Consider the following 18,811-nt stretch of genomic DNA (forward strand, 5'->3'; position numbering starts at 1 on the left):
TCAAACAATTTTCAACTAAAATCAAACAATTTTCAACTATAATCAAACAATTTTCAACTATAATCAAACAATTTTCAACTATAATCAAACTATTTTCAACTATAATCAAACTATTTTCAACTAAAATCAAACAATTTTCAACTATAATCAAACAATTTTCAACTATAATCAAACAATTTTCAACTATAATCAAACAATGATCAACTATAATCAAACTATTTTCAACTATAATCAAACTATTTTCAACTATAATCAAACAATTTTCAACTATAATCAAACAATTTTCAACTATAATCAAACAATTTTCTACTATAATCAAACAATTTTCAACTATAATCAAACAATTTTCAACTATAATCAAACAATTTTCAACTATAATCAAACAATTTTCAACTGTAATCAAACAATTTTCAACTATAATCAAACAATTTTCAACTTTAATCAAACAATTTTCAACTATAATCAAACAATTTTCAACTGTAATCAAACAATTTTCAACTATAATCAAACAATTTTCAACTATAATCAAACAATTATCAACTATAATCAAACAATTTTCAACTATAATCAAACAATGATCAACTATAATCAAACAATTTTCAACTATAATCAAACAATTTTCAACTATAATCAAACAATTTTCAACTGTAATCAAACAATTTTCAACTATAATCAAACAATTTTCAACTATAATCAAACAATTTTCAACTATAATCAAACAATTTTCAACTATAATCAAACAATTTTCAACTTTAATCAAACAATTTTCAACTATAATCAAACAATTTTCAACTATAATCAAACAATTTTCAACTATAATCAAACAATTTTCTACTATAATCAAACAATTTTCAACTATAATCAAACAATTTTCAACTATAATCAAACAATGATCAACTATAATCAAACAATTTTCAACTATAATCAAACAATTTTCAACTATAATCAAACAATTTTCAACTATAATCAAACAATTTTCAACTATAATCAAACAATTTTCAACTATAATCAAACAATTTTCAACTATAATCAAACAATTTTCAACTATAATCAAACAATTTTCAACTATAATCAAACAATTTTCAGCTATAATCAAACAATGATCAACTATAATCAAACAATTATCAACTATAATCAAACAATTTTCAACTATAATCAAACAATTTTCAACTATAATCAAACAATTTTCAACTATAATCAAACAATTTTCAACTATAATCAAACAATTTTCAACTATAATCAAACAATTTTCAACTATAATCAAACAATTTTCAACTATAATCAAACAATTTTCAACTATAATCAAACAATTTTCAACTATAATCAAACAATTATCAACTATAATCAAACAATTTTCAACTATAATCAAACAATTTTCAACTATAATCAAACAATGATCAACTATAATCAAACAATTTTCAACTATAATCAAACAATTTTCAACTATAATCAAACAATTTTCAACTATAATCAAACAATTTTCAACTATAATCAAACAATGATCAACTATAATCAAACAATTTTCAACTATAATCAAACAATTTTCAACTATAATCAAACAATTTTCAACTATAATCAAACAATGATCAACTATAATCAAACAATTTTCAACTATAATCAAACAATTTTCAACTATAATCAAACAATGATCAACTATAATCAAACAATTTTCAACTATAATCAAACAATTTTCAACTATAATCAAACAATTTTCAACTATAATCAAACAATGATCAACTATAACCAAACAATTTCAATTTTAATCAAACAATTTTCAATTTTAATCAAACAATTTTCCGCTTTAATCTGCTCCACAAGAACCAAAGGAATGTGTGTGAATGAGAGAAACTCAAATACACAATAATACAATGAAAAATATAGAAGCTCTTGGAGTTTAAATACAACAAGAGTTGGAGCTTCATGAACGACTAGTGTTCGGTGAATATTCATCTGAAGAGTAACAAGTACTTCACTGAGTTACTTTGAAGTGTAGGAACAGAAGTGTGTATTTATCAAGAGTTTCTCTACATCTGGACCTGAAACGCTCACAGGACTCCATTGACTCTCTGGTCTGAAGCCAAGTGTTGGTCCTGCTACAAAAACAACCTCAAACTCACAACATCTCATGAGTCACGACTGAAGCAGAATGAAAGCAGACAATAGTGTTCAGTTGCTGCAAAAGTACTGCCGGTACCGCCGAGGTCCAAACATGTGATCTAACGAGCCTCAGGTATTTGGCAGGTCCTGTGACTGAGAAGGAGACACTGTGTCCGACTGCAGCGTCACTAACATAGTGTGTTGAGCCTCGTGAGGTCGTGACCCCAACCTTTATTTATTCACTGCAACCTGGTTCTTTATATCAGTTTTAGTTACTGTTTATGATCAATTGTATACTTTTGAGTTGAACATGTTTGTTTTGTACACATCGCTCACGTTTAATCAAACGACTAGAATCAAACAATTTTCAAACAATTTTCAACTAAAATCAAACTAGAATCAAACAATTTTCAAACAATTTTCAACTAAAATCAAACTAGAATCAAACAATTTTCAAACAATTTTCAACTAAAATCAAACTAGAATCAAACAATTCAAAAACAATTTTCAACTATAATCAAACTATTTTCAACTAAAATCAAACTAGAATCAAACTAAAATCAAACTAGAATCAAACTAAAATCAAACTAAAATCAAACTAGAATCAAACTAGAATCAAACTATTTTCAACTAAAATCAAACTAGAATCAAACTAAAATCAAACTAGAATCAAACTAAAATCAAACTAGAATCAAACTAGAATCAAACTAGAATCAAACTAGAATCAAACTAGAATCAAACTAGAATCAAACTAAAATCAAACTAGAATCAAACTAAAATCAAACTAGAATCAAACTAGAATCAAACTAGAATCAAACTAGAATCAAACTAAAATCAAACTAAAATCAAACTAGAATCAAACTAGAATCAAACTAGAATCAAACTAGAATCAAACTAGAATCAAACTAAAATCAAACTAAAATCAAACTAAAATCAAACTAGAATCAAACTAAAATCAAACTAAAATCAAACTAGAATCAAACTAGAATCAAACTATTTTCAACTAAAATCAAACTAGAATCAAACTAGAATCAAACTAAAATCAAACTAGAATCAAACTAAAATCAAACTAGAATCAAACTAGAATCAAACTAGAATCAAACTAGAATCAAACTAAAATCAAACTAAAATCAAACTAGAATCAAACTAGAATCAAACTAGAATCAAACTAGAATCAAACTAGAATCAAACTAGAATCAAACTAGAATCAAACTAAAATCAAACTAGAATCAAACTAGAATCAAACTAGAATCAAACTAAAATCAAACTAAAATCAAACTAAAATCAAACTAGAATCAAACTAGAATCAAACTAGAATCAAACTAGAATCAAACTAGAATCAAACTAGAATCAAACTAAAATCAAACTAAAATCAAACTAAAATCAAACTAGAATCAAACTAAAATCAAACTAAAATCAAACTAGAATCAAACTAAAATCAAACTAGAATCAAACTAGAATCAAACTAGAATCAAACTAGAATCAAACTAAAATCAAACTAAAATCAAACTAGAATCAAACTAGAATCAAACTAGAATCAAACTAGAATCAAACTAGAATCAAACTAAAATCAAACTAAAATCAAACTAAAATCAAACTAGAATCAAACTAAAATCAAACTAAAATCAAACTAGAATCAAACTAGAATCAAACTATTTTCAACTAAAATCAAACTAGAATCAAACTAGAATCAAACTAAAATCAAACTAGAATCAAACTAAAATCAAACTAGAATCAAACTAGAATCAAACTAGAATCAAACTAGAATCAAACTAGAATCAAACTAAAATCAAACTAAAATCAAACTAGAATCAAACTAGAATCAAACTAGAATCAAACTAGAATCAAACTAGAATCAAACTAGAATCAAACTAGAATCAAACTAAAATCAAACTAGAATCAAACTAGAATCAAACTAGAATCAAACTAAAATCAAACTAAAATCAAACTAAAATCAAACTAGAATCAAACTAGAATCAAACTAGAATCAAACTAAAATCAAACTAGAATCAAACTAGAATCAAACTAAAATCAAACTAAAATCAAACTAGAATCAAACTAAAATCAAACTAGAATCAAACTAGAATCAAACTAGAATCAAACTAGAATCAAACTAAAATCAAACTAAAATCAAACTAGAATCAAACTAGAATCAAACTAGAATCAAACTAGAATCAAACTAGAATCAAACTAAAATCAAACTAAAATCAAACTAAAATCAAACTAGAATCAAACTAAAATCAAACTAAAATCAAACTAGAATCAAACTAGAATCAAACTATTTTCAACTAAAATCAAACTAGAATCAAACTAGAATCAAACTAGAATCAAACTAGAATCAAACTAAAATCAAACTAGAATCAAACTAGAATCAAACTAGAATCAAACTAGAATCAAACTAGAATCAAACTAGAATCAAACTAGAATCAAACTAAAATCAAACTAAAATCAAACTAGAATCAAACTAGAATCAAACTAGAATCAAACTAGAATCAAACTAGAATCAAACTAAAATCAAACTAAAATCAAACTAAAATCAAACTAGAATCAAACTAGAATCAAACTAGAATCAAACTAGAATCAAACTAAAATCAAACTAAAATCAAACTAGAATCAAACTAGAATCAAACTAGAATCAAACTAGAATCAAACTAGAATCAAACTAGAATCAAACTAGAATCAAACTAAAATCAAACTAGAATCAAACTAGAATCAAACTAGAATCAAACTAAAATCAAACTAAAATCAAACTAAAATCAAACTAGAATCAAACTAGAATCAAACTAGAATCAAACTAGAATCAAACTAGAATCAAACTAGAATCAAACTAAAATCAAACTAAAATCAAACTAAAATCAAACTAGAATCAAACTAAAATCAAACTAAAATCAAACTAGAATCAAACTAAAATCAAACTAGAATCAAACTAGAATCAAACTAGAATCAAACTAGAATCAAACTAAAATCAAACTAAAATCAAACTAGAATCAAACTAGAATCAAACTAGAATCAAACTAGAATCAAACTAGAATCAAACTAAAATCAAACTAAAATCAAACTAAAATCAAACTAGAATCAAACTAAAATCAAACTAAAATCAAACTAGAATCAAACTAGAATCAAACTATTTTCAACTAAAATCAAACTAGAATCAAACTAGAATCAAACTAAAATCAAACTAGAATCAAACTAAAATCAAACTAGAATCAAACTAGAATCAAACTAGAATCAAACTAGAATCAAACTAAAATCAAACTAGAATCAAACTAGAATCAAACTAGAATCAAACTAGAATCAAACTAGAATCAAACTAGAATCAAACTAGAATCAAACTAGAATCAAACTAGAATCAAACTAAAATCAAACTAGAATCAAACTAGAATCAAACTAGAATCAAACTAGAATCAAACTAGAATCAAACTAGAATCAAACTAGAATCAAACTAGAATCAACTATCAAACCATCTTAACCTGCTACTGTCGTGTTTCTCCTGAATATCTGAATAACTAACAGCAGTTGTGTGTTCAAGTGGTTGCTGCAGAAAGTAAGAAAGGATCTATTTGTGCTGGAGAGTTCATGCCTGCACGGCTACATTCATGAGAGGGGGGTCGGTCCGTCCCTGGTCCAGTAGGATCTCCTGCTTCTGCTGAGTCCATTAGTGATTGCGTAAGGTTTGGCAGATGAATGCTCTCCCTGAAGGGCACAAGAATGAGCTAAAAAAACAACAATAAGTGGTGGCATGTGTTTCAGTAGCAGCGTCAGTGGAGATGGAAGAGGAGAGTGGCTCGTGGAGGGTCAGGACAGATGTGTGGAGGTGGAACCAGTTCACGCTTTGATGGCTTCAAGGTTAATGCAAAATAAAAGAGCTTCATGAAAAATACAACATCCTCAACCACGTCTGCATCTTTCAGGATCATTTCTGCTTCAACAACATGTTCAGAGAGGTTTGTCAACACAAATGATACATCCATTGATGTTTTAGATGAGAAATAACATGAATACAAGGTACAATATACATGATCACATGACACACATGATCACATGACACACACATGACACACACATGATCACATGACACACACATGATCACATGACAAACACACATGATCACATGACACGCACATGATCACATGAACACTATGAAACACTATGAAACACAGAACACTATGAAACACTATGAAACACTATGAAACACTATGAAACACAGAACACTATGAGGTCACTATGAAACACAGAACACTATGAAACACTATGAAACACAGAACACTATGAAACACTATGAAACACAGAACACTATGAAACACTATGAAACACAGAACACTATGAAACACTATGAAACACAGAACACTATGAAACACTATGAAACACAGAACACTATGAGGTCACTATGAAACACAGAACACTATGAGGTCACTATGAAACACAGAACACTATGAAACACTATGAAACACAGAACACTATGAAACACTATGAAACACAGAACACTATGAAACACTATGAAACACAGAACACTATGAAACACTATGAAACACAGAACACTATGAGGTCACTATGAAACACAGAACACTATGAAACACTATGAAACACAGAACACTATGAAACACTATGAAACACAGAACACTATGAGGTCACTATGAAACACAGAACACTATGAAACACTATGAAACACAGAACACTATGAAACACTATGAAACACAGAACACTATGAAACACTATGAAACACAGAACACTATGAGGTCACTATGAAACACAGAACACTATGAAACACTATGAAACACAGAACACTATGAAACACTATGAAACACAGAACACTATGAAACACTATGAAACACAGAACACTATGAAACACTATGAAACACAGAACACTATGAGGTCACTATGAAACACAGAACACTATGAAACACTATGAAACACAGAACACTATGAAACACTATGAAACACAGAACACTATGAAACACTATGAAACACAGAACACTATGAAACACTATGAAACACAGAACACTATGAAACACTATGAAACACAGAACACTATGAGGTCACTATGAAACACAGAACACTATGAAACACTATGAAACACAGAACACTATGAAACACTATGAAACACAGAACACTATGAAACACTATGAAACACAGAACACTATGAAACACTATGAAACACAGAACACTATGAAACACTATGAAACACAGAACACTATGAAACACTATGAAACACAGAACACTATGAAACACTATGAAACACAGAACACTATGAAACACTATGAAACACAGAACACTATGAAACACTATGAAACACAGAACACTATGAAACACTATGAAACACAGAACACTATGAAACACTATGAAACACAGAACACTATGAAACACTATGAAACACAGAACACTATGAAACACTATGAAACACAGAACACTATGAGGTCACTATGAAACACTATGAAACACTATGAAACACAGAACACTATGAAACACTATGAAACACAGAACACTATGAAACACTATGAAACACAGAACACTATGAGGTCACTATGAAACACAGAACACTATGAAACACTATGAAACATAGAACACTATGAAACACTATGAAACACAGAACACTATGAAACACTATGAAACACAGAACACTATGAAACACTATGAAACACAGAACACTATGAAACACTATGAAACACAGAACACTATGAGGTCACTATGAAACACAGAACACTATGAAACACTATGAAACACAGAACACTATGAAACACTATGAAACACAGAACACTATGAAACACTATGAAACACAGAACACTATGAAACACTATGAAACACAGAACACTATGAAACACTATGAAACACAGAACACTATGAAACACTATGAAACACAGAACACTATGAAACACTATGAAACACAGAACACTATGAAACACTATGAAACACAGAACACTATGAAACACTATGAAACACAGAACACTATGAAACACTATGAAACACAGAACACTATGAGGTCACTATGAAACACAGAACACTATGAGGTCACTATGAAACACAGAACACTATGAAACACTATGAAACACAGAACACTATGAAACACTATGAAACACAGAACACTATGAAACACTATGAAACACAGAACACTATGAAACACTATGAAACACAGAACACTATGAAACACTATGAAACACAGAACACTATGAAACACTATGAAACACAGAACACTATGAAACACTATGAAACACAGAACACTATGAAACACTATGAAACACAGAACACTATGAAACACTATGAAACACTATGAAACACAGAACACTATGAGGTCACCAAGAGAGCACACTGACATGTTTTAAAGTGTGTACGTTCAAAGGTTTTCCAGAGACAAGTCTTGGTCATAAGATGGTTTTAGTCTGAGGTTGAAACTATTGTTATGACTTCACGTGCAAAAGAATCTGTTAAAATACTGAACATATTTGTTTGGTACAAGGTCGTTATCATAGCCGTGACTTCTTGATTTCATTGGACAGAAAGTCAACAACACCTGTAGATCTTTCAGAAGACACACACCATGGACACACATTCGAGAGGCTTGAGGTCGCAGTGATTGTGTGAAGCATGAGGCGGAGGTCGTTGTTGAAAAGAAGCATGTGTTCAGATGCTGCTGGTGAAGTCCACGATGAAGCAGTGGAGGAGTCGAGCAGAAGGTCAGCCTGCACCTTCACTTCATTATCGCCACATCAGAAGATCACAAAGAAGCTCACGTTGATGCGGGGAAATGAAATTTTAGCAGGAACACAGAGAGACAGACTTGATTAAAAAATATCAGCTCGCAGCTCAGAGCCGGAGAAACATCGTCTCTTATCTTTGAAGGACTTCAAAACACAAAGACAATAAGGTCGGAGAATCATGCATCAGTAGAAGAATGAATAGAACTTAGATTCTAAATGAATCCAAGTAGGGCTGGACTGTATAACCTTCAAAGTATATATTTGAGTGTATCATTGAGAACAACTTCTACATTAGCAAAACTAAACTGTTTTTTAAAATGACTATTAATGTATTTTGAGGAAATGTATCGTGCAAAGTATAAGATAAGCAAAATGTAACAATGGTACATCAGACTATTGCAAAAGTTCATTTTCATGTCTTAACAAGAAGGATCTGCCTCGCCTGCAGTTCATACAAAACTCTGCAGCCAGAATTCTGAGCCGCTCTTGTAGAAGAACTCACATTTCTCCTTCAAACTCTTCACTGGCCGCTCTAGTAGAAGAACTCACATTTCTCCTTCAAACTCTTCACTGGCTGCTCTAGTAGAAGAACTCACATTTCTCCTTCAAACTCTTCACTGGCTGCTCTAGTAGAAGAACTCACATTTCTCCTTCAAACTCTTCACTGGCTGCTCTAGTAGAAGAACTCACATTTCTCCTTCAAACTCTTCACTGGCTGCTCTAGTAGAAGAACTCACATTTCTCCTTCAAACTCTTCACTGGCTGCCAGTTTCTTTCAGGATCATTTTAAAATTCTGGTTCTTACTTTCAGATCTATTCATGGTCAGACCTTCCATCAGTGATCTGATCCAGACTTAGACCCCAGCTCGGGCTCTGAGGTCTGTGGATCAGAATCTACTGATGGTTCCTGAACTTCTGGACCAGAGGAGAGAAATCCTTCCAGACTGTTGCTCCTAAGCTTTGGAACCATCTCTGTGTTTGATGATCTACTGACTCCTTCAAGAAACATCTGTGTTTGATGATCTACTGACTCCTTCAAGAAACATGTGTGTTTGATGATCTACTGACTCCTTCAAGAAACATCTGTGTTTGATGATCTACTGACTCCTTCAAGAAACATGTGTGTTTGATGATCTACTGACTCCTTCAAGAAACATCTGTGTTTGATGATCTACTGACTCCTTCAAGAAACATCTGTGTTTGATGATCTACTGACTCCTTCAAGAAACATCTGTGTTTGATGATCTACTGACTCCTTCAAGAAACATCTGTGTTTGATGATCTACTGACTCCTTCAAGAAACATCTGTGTTTGATGGTCTACTGACTCCTTCAAGAAACATCAGTGTTTGATGATCTACTGACTCCTTTAAGAAACATCTGTGTTTGATGATCTACTGACTCCTTCAAGAAACATGTGTGTTTGATGATCTACTGACTCCTTCAAGAAACATGTGTGTTTGATGATCTACTGACTCCTTCAAGAAACATCTGTGTTTGATGATCTACTGACTCCTTCAAGAAACATCTGTGTTTGATGATCTACTGACTCCTTCAAGAAACATCTGTGTTTGATGATCTACTGACTCCTTCAAGAAACATGTGTGTTTGATGATCTACTGACTCCTTCAAGAAACATCTGTGTTTGATGATCTACTGACTCCTTCAAGAAACATCAGTGTTTGATGATCTACTGACTCCTTCAAGAAACATCTGTGTTTGATGATCTACTGACTCCTTCAAGAAACATCTGTGTTTGATGATCTACTGACTCCTTCAAGAAACATCTGTGTTTGATGATCTACTGACTCCTTCAAGAAACATGTGTGTTTGATGATCTACTGACTCCTTCAAGAAACATCAGTGTTTGATGATCTACTTACTCCTTCAAGAAACATCTGTGTTTGATGATCTACTGACTCCTTCAAGAAACATCTGTGTTTGATGATCTACTGACTCCTTCAAGAAACATCAGTGTTTGATGATCTACTGACTCCTTCAAGAAACATGTGTGTTTGATGATCTACTGACTCCTTCAAGAAACATCTGTGTTTGATGATCTACTGACTCCTTCAAGAAACATCTGTGTTTGATGATCTACTGACTCCTTCAAGAAACATCTGTGTTTGATGATCTACTGACTCCTTCAAGAAACATCTGTGTTTGATGATCTACTTACTCCTTCAAGAAACATCTGTGTTTGATGATCTACTGACTCCTTCAAGAAACATGTGTGTTTGATGATCTACTGACTCCTTCAAGAAACATCTGTGTTTGATGATCTACTGACTCCTTCAAGAAACATGTGTGTTTGATGATCTACTGACTCCTTCAAGAAACATCTGTGTTTGATGATCTACTGACTCCTTCAAGAAACATCTGTGTTTGATGATCTACTGACTCCTTCAAGAAACATCTGTGTTTGATGATCTACTTACTCCTTCAAGAAACATCTGTGTTTGATGATCTACTGACTCCTTCAAGAAACATGTGTGTTTGATGATCTACTGACTCCTTCAAGAAACATCTGTGTTTGATGATCTACTGACTCCTTCAAGAAACATCTCAAGACAATTTTATTTGGGATTTCTTTTCACTTTCTTGTTGCAATTTGACTCTGTACTGTCTTTTTTACCTTTTACATATGTTTTACATTTGTATATGATTTAACTGTGTATTGATTTTGATTGTTAAAGTTCTTTGGTAGCCTGGACTAGAAATAACTTTACAAATAATAATGACTTAGTTAAATTCTTAACTAAACAACCTCAAGCTCAGGCTTCTGTGTCACTGAAAAACTGAAAGTTCACTTGAGCATCTTCTCAGTATCAAACAATTTCTGATACAAAAAGTTAAAATAGTACGTTTGTATATAAAAAGATCATTTATGAAATTTGTGTGACTTTCAGCATAGATTCATTTCTTTATGGTTAATCGTCTTCTTACATTTTTATTTATATTTCCAACACTCACACACGTAGTGTAAACTTCTACGAGCATCAACACATTGACTTGTTGCCATTTTCTATCAACTTTCCTCGCTGGTCTCTCTTTTGTAGGCAGAAGATACATCAGAGAAATAATAGAGAACCTCAGCCAGACTTTCCGAGCAGCACCGCACACATTACACCCCGACATCTGGAGAACATTCCTTCTCCACGACCCTTGCTTCCCATTCACTCGGCTCCTCACTATTTCCACTTGTTACCTAAAAAGGCGTGAGGAAGCAGGTCGTCGCCACCGTTGTGTCGACCTCATTGAAAACACATCCAACATCTGCCAGGACCTCACACGTGACCCCGGAGCAGATCATTGGTGACGTGAAACGAGAAACTCTCCGTCAAGATGCGAGAGAAAAGTCACCGTTACAAGTCCAGCGCGATCCCGTTGTGCGATTAATAAACAGGAAAACAAGTCGAGCCCCGAGCAACGTTAGCAACAGGTCGTCGCGGCCAATATTGGAAATCAATGTCACATGTCTAGTTCCAGTGAGGCGTTCAGGGACAGTTGTCATTGACCAGTTTGAATTTCTCTGTGTTCAATCATCAGGACGGAAAATATCTTCATGAACTAGAAGTTTTCTGTCTCGTTAGTGAAGACGTCAGGATTATGTCTTGAAAAGAGACTGAAATTAGATACATATACAGTATACGGGTGGAAAAATATGGATATAAATACTTCATTCAAATTGTTGAAGACGTATAAATACATAAATGTTCATATAAAGTAAAGTATGTGTGTATTGTCAAGAGTGTGTTGATAAGTATCACGATACAACGATATGATATATAGTGATTTATAGTGATAGTAACAAGTATATATGTGTAGTATTGTCCAGTACTTGACTCTGGTGTTGTGATAGTGTAGTAACAAGTATATATGTGTAGTATTGTCCAGTACTTGACTCTGGTGTTGTGATAGTGTAGTAACAAGTATATATGTGTAGTATTGTCCAGTACTTGACTCTGGTGTTGTGATAGTGTAGTAACAAGTATATATGTGTAGTATTGTCCAGTACTTGACTCTGGTGTTGTGATAGTGTAGTAACAAGTATATATGTGTAGTATTGTCCAGTACTTGACTCTGGTGTTGTGATAGTGTAGTAACAAGTAAATATGTGTAGTATTGTCAAGTACTTGACTCTAGTGTTGTGATAGTGTAGTAACAAGTATATATGTGTAGTATTGTCCAGTACTTGACTCTGGTGTTGTGATAGTGTAGTAACAAGTATATATGTGTAGTATTGTCCAGTACTTGACTCTGGTGTTGTGATAGTGTAGTAACAAGTATATATGTGTAGTATTGTCCAGTACTTGACTCTGGTGTTGTGATAGTGTAGTAACAAGTATATATCTGTAGTATTGTCAAGTACTTGACTCTAGTGTTGTGATAGTGTAGTAACAAGTATATATGTGTAGTATTGTCAAGTACTTGACTCTAGTGTTGTGATAGTGTAGTAACAAGTATATATGTGTAGTATTGTCCAGTACTTGACTCTGGTGTTGTGATAGTGTAGTAACAAGTATATATGTGTAGTATTGTCCAGTACTTGACTCTGGTGTTGTGATAGTGTAGTAACAAGTATATATGTGTAGTATTGTCCAGTACTTGACTCTGGTGTTGTGATAGTGTAGTAACAAGTATATATGTGTAGTATTGTCAAGTACTTGACTCTAGTGTTGTGATAGTGTAGTAACAAGTAAATATGTGTAGTATTGTCCAGTACTTGACTCTGGTGTTGTGATAGTGTAGTAACAAGTATATATGTGTAGTATTGTCCAGTACTTGACTCTGGTGTTGTGATAGTGTAGTAACAAGTATATATGTGTAGTATTGTCCAGTACTAGACTCTGGTGTTGTGATAGTGTAGTAACAAGTATATATGTGTAGTATTGTCCAGTACTTGACTCTGGTGTTGTGATAGTGTAGTAACAAGTATATATGTGTAGTATTGTCAAGTACTTGACTCTAGTGTTGTGATAGTGTAGTAACAAGTATATATGTGTAGTATTGTCAAGTACTTGACTCTAGTGTTGTGATAGTGTAGTAACAAGTATATATGTGTAGTATTGTCCAGTACTTGACTCTGGTGTTGTGATAGTGTAGTAACAAGTATATATGTGTAGTATTGTCAAGTACTTGACTCTAGTGTTGTGATAGTGTAGTAACAAGTATATATGTGTAGTATTGTCAAGTATTTGACTCTAGTGTTGTGATAGTGTAGTAACAAGTATATATGTGTAGTATTGTCCAGTACTTGACTCTGGTGTTGTGATAGTGTAGTAACAAGTATATATGTGTAGTATTGTCCAGTACTTGACTCTGGTGTTGTGATAGTGTAGTAACAAGTAAATATGTGTAGTATTGTCAAGTACTTGACTCTAGTGTTGTGATAGTGTAGTAACAAGTATATATGTGTAGTATTGTCAAGTACTTGACTCTGGTGTTGTGATAGTGTAGTAACAAGTATATATGTGTAGTATTGTCCAGTACTTGACTCTGGTGTTGTGATAGTGTAGTAACAAGTATATATGTGTAGTATTGTCCAGTACTTGACTCTGGTGTTGTGATAGTGTAGTAACAAGTAAATATGTGTAGTATTGTCAAGTACTTGACTCTAGTGTTGTGATAGTGTAGTAACAAGTATATATGTGTAGTATTGTCCAGTACTTGACTCTGGTGTTGTGATAGTGTAGTAACAAGTATATATGTGTAGTATTGTCCAGTACTTGACTCTGGTGTTGTGATAGTGTAGTAACAAGTATATATGTGTAGTATTGTCCAGTACTTGACTCTGGTGTTGTGATAGTGTAGTAACAAGTATATATGTGTAGTATTGTCCAGTACTTGACTCTGGTGTTGTGATAGTGTAGTAACAAGTATATATGTGTAGTATTGTCCAGTACTTGACTCTGGTGTTGTGATAGTGTAGTAACAAGTATATATGTGTAGTATTGTCAAGTACTTGACTCTAGTGTTGTGATAGTGTAGTAACAAGTATATATGTGTAGTATTGTCAAGTACTTGACTCTAGTGTTGTGATAGTGTAGTAACAAGTATATATGTGTAGTATTGTCAAGTACTTGACTCTAGTGTTGTGATAGTGTAGTAACAAGTATATATGTGTAGTATTGTCAAGTACTTGACTCTAGTGTTGTGATAGTGTAGTAACAAGTATATATGTGTAGTATTGTCCAGTACTTGACTCTGGTGTTGTGATAGTGTAGTAACAAGTATATATGTGTAGTATTGTCCAGTACTTGACTCTGGTGTTGTGATAGTGTAGTAACAAGTATATATGTGTAGTATTGTCCAGTACTTGACTCTGGTGTTGTGATAGTGTAGTAACAAGTATATATGTGTAGTATTGTCAAGTACTTGACTCTAGTGTTGTGATAGTGTAGTAACAAGTAAATATGTGTAGTATTGTCCAGTACTTGACTCTGGTGTTGTGATAGTGTAGTAACAAGTATATATATGTAGTATTGTCCAGTACTTGACTCTGGTGTTGTAGTATTTACAGACCACATGACTCTTGACGAAGTCGTAACTGCTTTAATTTCTTTCCAACCAAAATATGTCCAAACATCAGCTTTACAAGCTGCTGGACTCACTGTATCCTCTCGTCCTCAGTCATTTTTCCTTTAGCAGCAGAGGACGACTAACGACTGGTGCCACCTAGAGTCCAGAACGTCATTGAACGCACCACAATAGTTCCTACGTCATTGAACGCAACGTGCACGTCCATGTCAATCTGATGCAAAGAAAGAGATTTTAATGTAAAACGTCTCGTTTCCGTCGATGAATCACATTCATTTGTCACTTGTTGTTTTGCAGGAAACTTTCTTTCAGGAACTGCTATCAAAGTGAATGAATGTGTATTGTTAGAGTTATTGATAAGTTCTGATCAATACCAGCTCTGGTCGACACTGAACTGTGTTTCCACTGGATTGATTTTACATTTGTTTCATTCAGTAGTTTTTTGTTTAAATAAAGCAAATATACTCACAGTATTTTCGAGGCGTTCACATCACAACACTGGGCCGGAGTCGAAGTCTCTGGACCTCATGGAACGTGACGGCAGGACGGAACCGTGGCCTGAGGTCGCGCCGGCGAAGAACCAAACCAACGAGGAGTGGCGACCCGCTGACAAACCACAGGAGGGACGACCTAGTGCCAGAACATGTCGGCGCAACAACGAGCCGTGGACGACACCGGGGGGATCGGAATGTCAAAAGTATTCCACGTTGACACACGTCCGAGCGACACCGACGGCCCGTCAAACTATTGATCATCCGGTGACTCAGTGATTATTGACGTGAACTACTTCGACGAAAATATTTCGTGGACGATCGGAAACCGTCGGCGTTCATGTCATCACTTTTTATTCCTGCCTCGTGAAACTTTCCTCTCGCCATAACAATCCGCTGGTTGCCAAGGAAACAACAACTTGCTACTCTGGAGCCACTTATGTGTGAAATTATTACCACATTATTATATCATTTCACATGTTATTCTCACACTAAACCACCAGAGGGCGCTCTAGGCCTGTGTTGATCATTTCCACGTAGAAGAGGAAGCATCTTCTACCTCCGGAGTTAGTTAGTTGTTTAAAAGTGACACGAGGATGAAGAGTTATTTGGAGTTACACGGATGGTTTGGTAAACTAGTTAGTTATTTATGCTATAGTTCTCTGAATAACTCTTCATATGTTATGTTAACATACCAGGTTCTCACTTCATGTAACGTAACATTATTCTGTTGTTGCCTCTAGTTTTATTTTAAATTCTCTTTTAAGATCACATGTCTGTTCTTGGATTTTATCAAATCAATTTCCCCCAAAAATGCTACTTATATATGTTTGTACTTCTTTATTATGCATTTTATGTCTGGAGATACTTGTACTCCGGCACTATCAGCACAACAAGATACTACAAGTATCAAACAACAACAACAATATCTGATGTATTTTTTAAGCTCTCAAAAGTGTTTATTCTCCAAACCCTTCCGGAGTTAATTCAACATTTCTTTCATTTGGAATCTTCTACATCAACACCAACATCACACACCAGTATTTTTCTTCCACATACGAAACTGCATCAAATAAAACGAGGAAATATTGAAACACTTGGTTCAGGATTAAATATTCAAACATTTCTAGCGTGTGGTTGTTTTGAAGTGAACACAGACTCTCAGCGAGTATGTAATTATTACAATGATTGGTGTTTGGTGAGGGTCAGGTGATCAAGTGATGTTCAGGTGTATGTTCAGGTGTATGTTCAGGTGATGTTCAGGTGATGTTCAGGTGATGATCAGGTGATGTTCAGGTGATGTTCAGGTGATGTTCAGGTGATGTTCAGGTGTATGTTCAGGTGATGTTCAGGTGATGTTCAGGTGATGTTCAGGTGATGTTCAGGTGTATGTTCAGGTGATGTTCAGGTGATGTTCAGGTGTATGTTCAGGTGATGTTCAGGTGATGTTCAGGTGATGTTCAGGTGATGTTCAGGTGATGTTCAGGTGATGTTCAGGTGATGTTCAGGTGATGTTCAGGTGTATGTTCAGGTGATGTTCAGGTGATGTTCAGGTGATGATCAGGTGATGTTCAGGTGATGTTCAGGTGATGTTCAGGTGATGTTCAGGTGTATGTTCAGGTGATGTTCAGGTGATGTTCAGGTGATGTTCAGGTGATGTTCAGGTGATGTTCAGGTGATGTTCAGGCGTATGTTCAGGTGTATGTTCAGGTGTATGTTCAGGTGATGTTCAGGTGATGATCAGGTGATGTTCAGGTGTATGTTCAGGTGATGTTCAGGTGATGTTCAGGTGTATGTTCAGGTGTATGTTCAGGTGTATGTTCAGGTGATGTTCGGGTGATGATCAGGTGATGATCAGGTGTATGTTCAGGTGATGTTCAGGTGATGTTCAGGTGATGTTCAGGTGATGTTCAGGTGATGTTCAGGTGATGATCAGGTGATGTTCAGGTGATGTTCAGGTGATGTTCAGGTGATGTTCCGGTGATGTTCAGGTGATGTTCAGGTGATGATCAGGTGATGTTCAGGTGATGTTCAGGTGATGATCAGGTGATGTTCAGGTGTATGTTCAGGTGATGTTCAGGTGATGTTCAGGTGTATGTTCAGGTGTATGTTCAGGTGTATGTTCAGGTGATGTTCAGGTGATGATCAGGTGATGTGCAGGTGTATGTTCAGGTGATGTTCAGGTGATGTTCAGGTGTATGTTCAGGTGTATGTTCAGGTGTATGTTCAGGTGATGTTCAGGTGATGATCAGGTGATGTTCAGGTGTATGTTCAGGTGATGTTCAGGTGATGTTCAGGTGTATGTTCAGGTGATGTTCAGGTGATGATCAGGTGATGATCAGGTGATGTTCAGGTGATGTTCAGGTGATGTTCAGGTGATGATCAGGTGATGTTCAGGTGTATGTTCAGGTGTATGTTCAGGTGATGTTCAGGTGATGTTCAGGTGATGTTCAGGTGTATGTTCAGGTGTATGTTCAGGTGATGTTCAGGTGATGATCAGGTGATGTTCAGGTGTATGTTCAGGTGTATGTTCAGGTGATGTTCAGGTGATGATCAGGTGATGTTCAGGTGATGATCAGGTGATGTTCAGGTGTATGTTCAGGTGTATGTTCAGGTGATGTTCAGGTGATGTTCAGGTGATGTTCAGGTGTATGTTCAGGTGATGTTCAGGTGATGATCAGGTGATGTTCAGGTGTATGTTCAGGTGTATGTTCAGGTGATGTTCAGATGTATGTTCAGGTGATGATCAGGTGATGTTCAGGTGTATGTTCAGGTGTATGTTCAGGTGATGTTCAGATGTTCAGGTGTATGTTCAGGTGATGTTCAGGTGTATGTTCAGATGTTCAGGTGTATGTTCAGGTGATGTTCAGGTGTATGTTCAGATGTTCAGGTGTATGTTCAGGTGTTCAGGTGTATGTTCAGGTGATGTTCAGATGTTCAGGTGTATGTTCAGGTGATGTTCAGGTGTATGTTCAGGTGTCCAGGTGTATGT

General features: G+C 34.4%; 1 protein-coding gene across 1 annotated transcript in view; it reads right to left on the bottom strand.

The window, feature by feature from the left end:
* Positions 1–18,811, bottom strand: part of sdc2 (syndecan 2) — a 67,543-nt gene that overhangs the window by 47,760 nt on the left and 972 nt on the right. The gene's annotated exons all lie outside the window — the stretch shown is intronic.

This window comes from Callionymus lyra, chromosome 3, assembly GCF_982586985.1.
Source record: "Callionymus lyra chromosome 3, fCalLyr1.hap1.1, whole genome shotgun sequence".
NCBI lineage: Eukaryota > Metazoa > Chordata > Actinopteri > Syngnathiformes > Callionymidae > Callionymus > Callionymus lyra.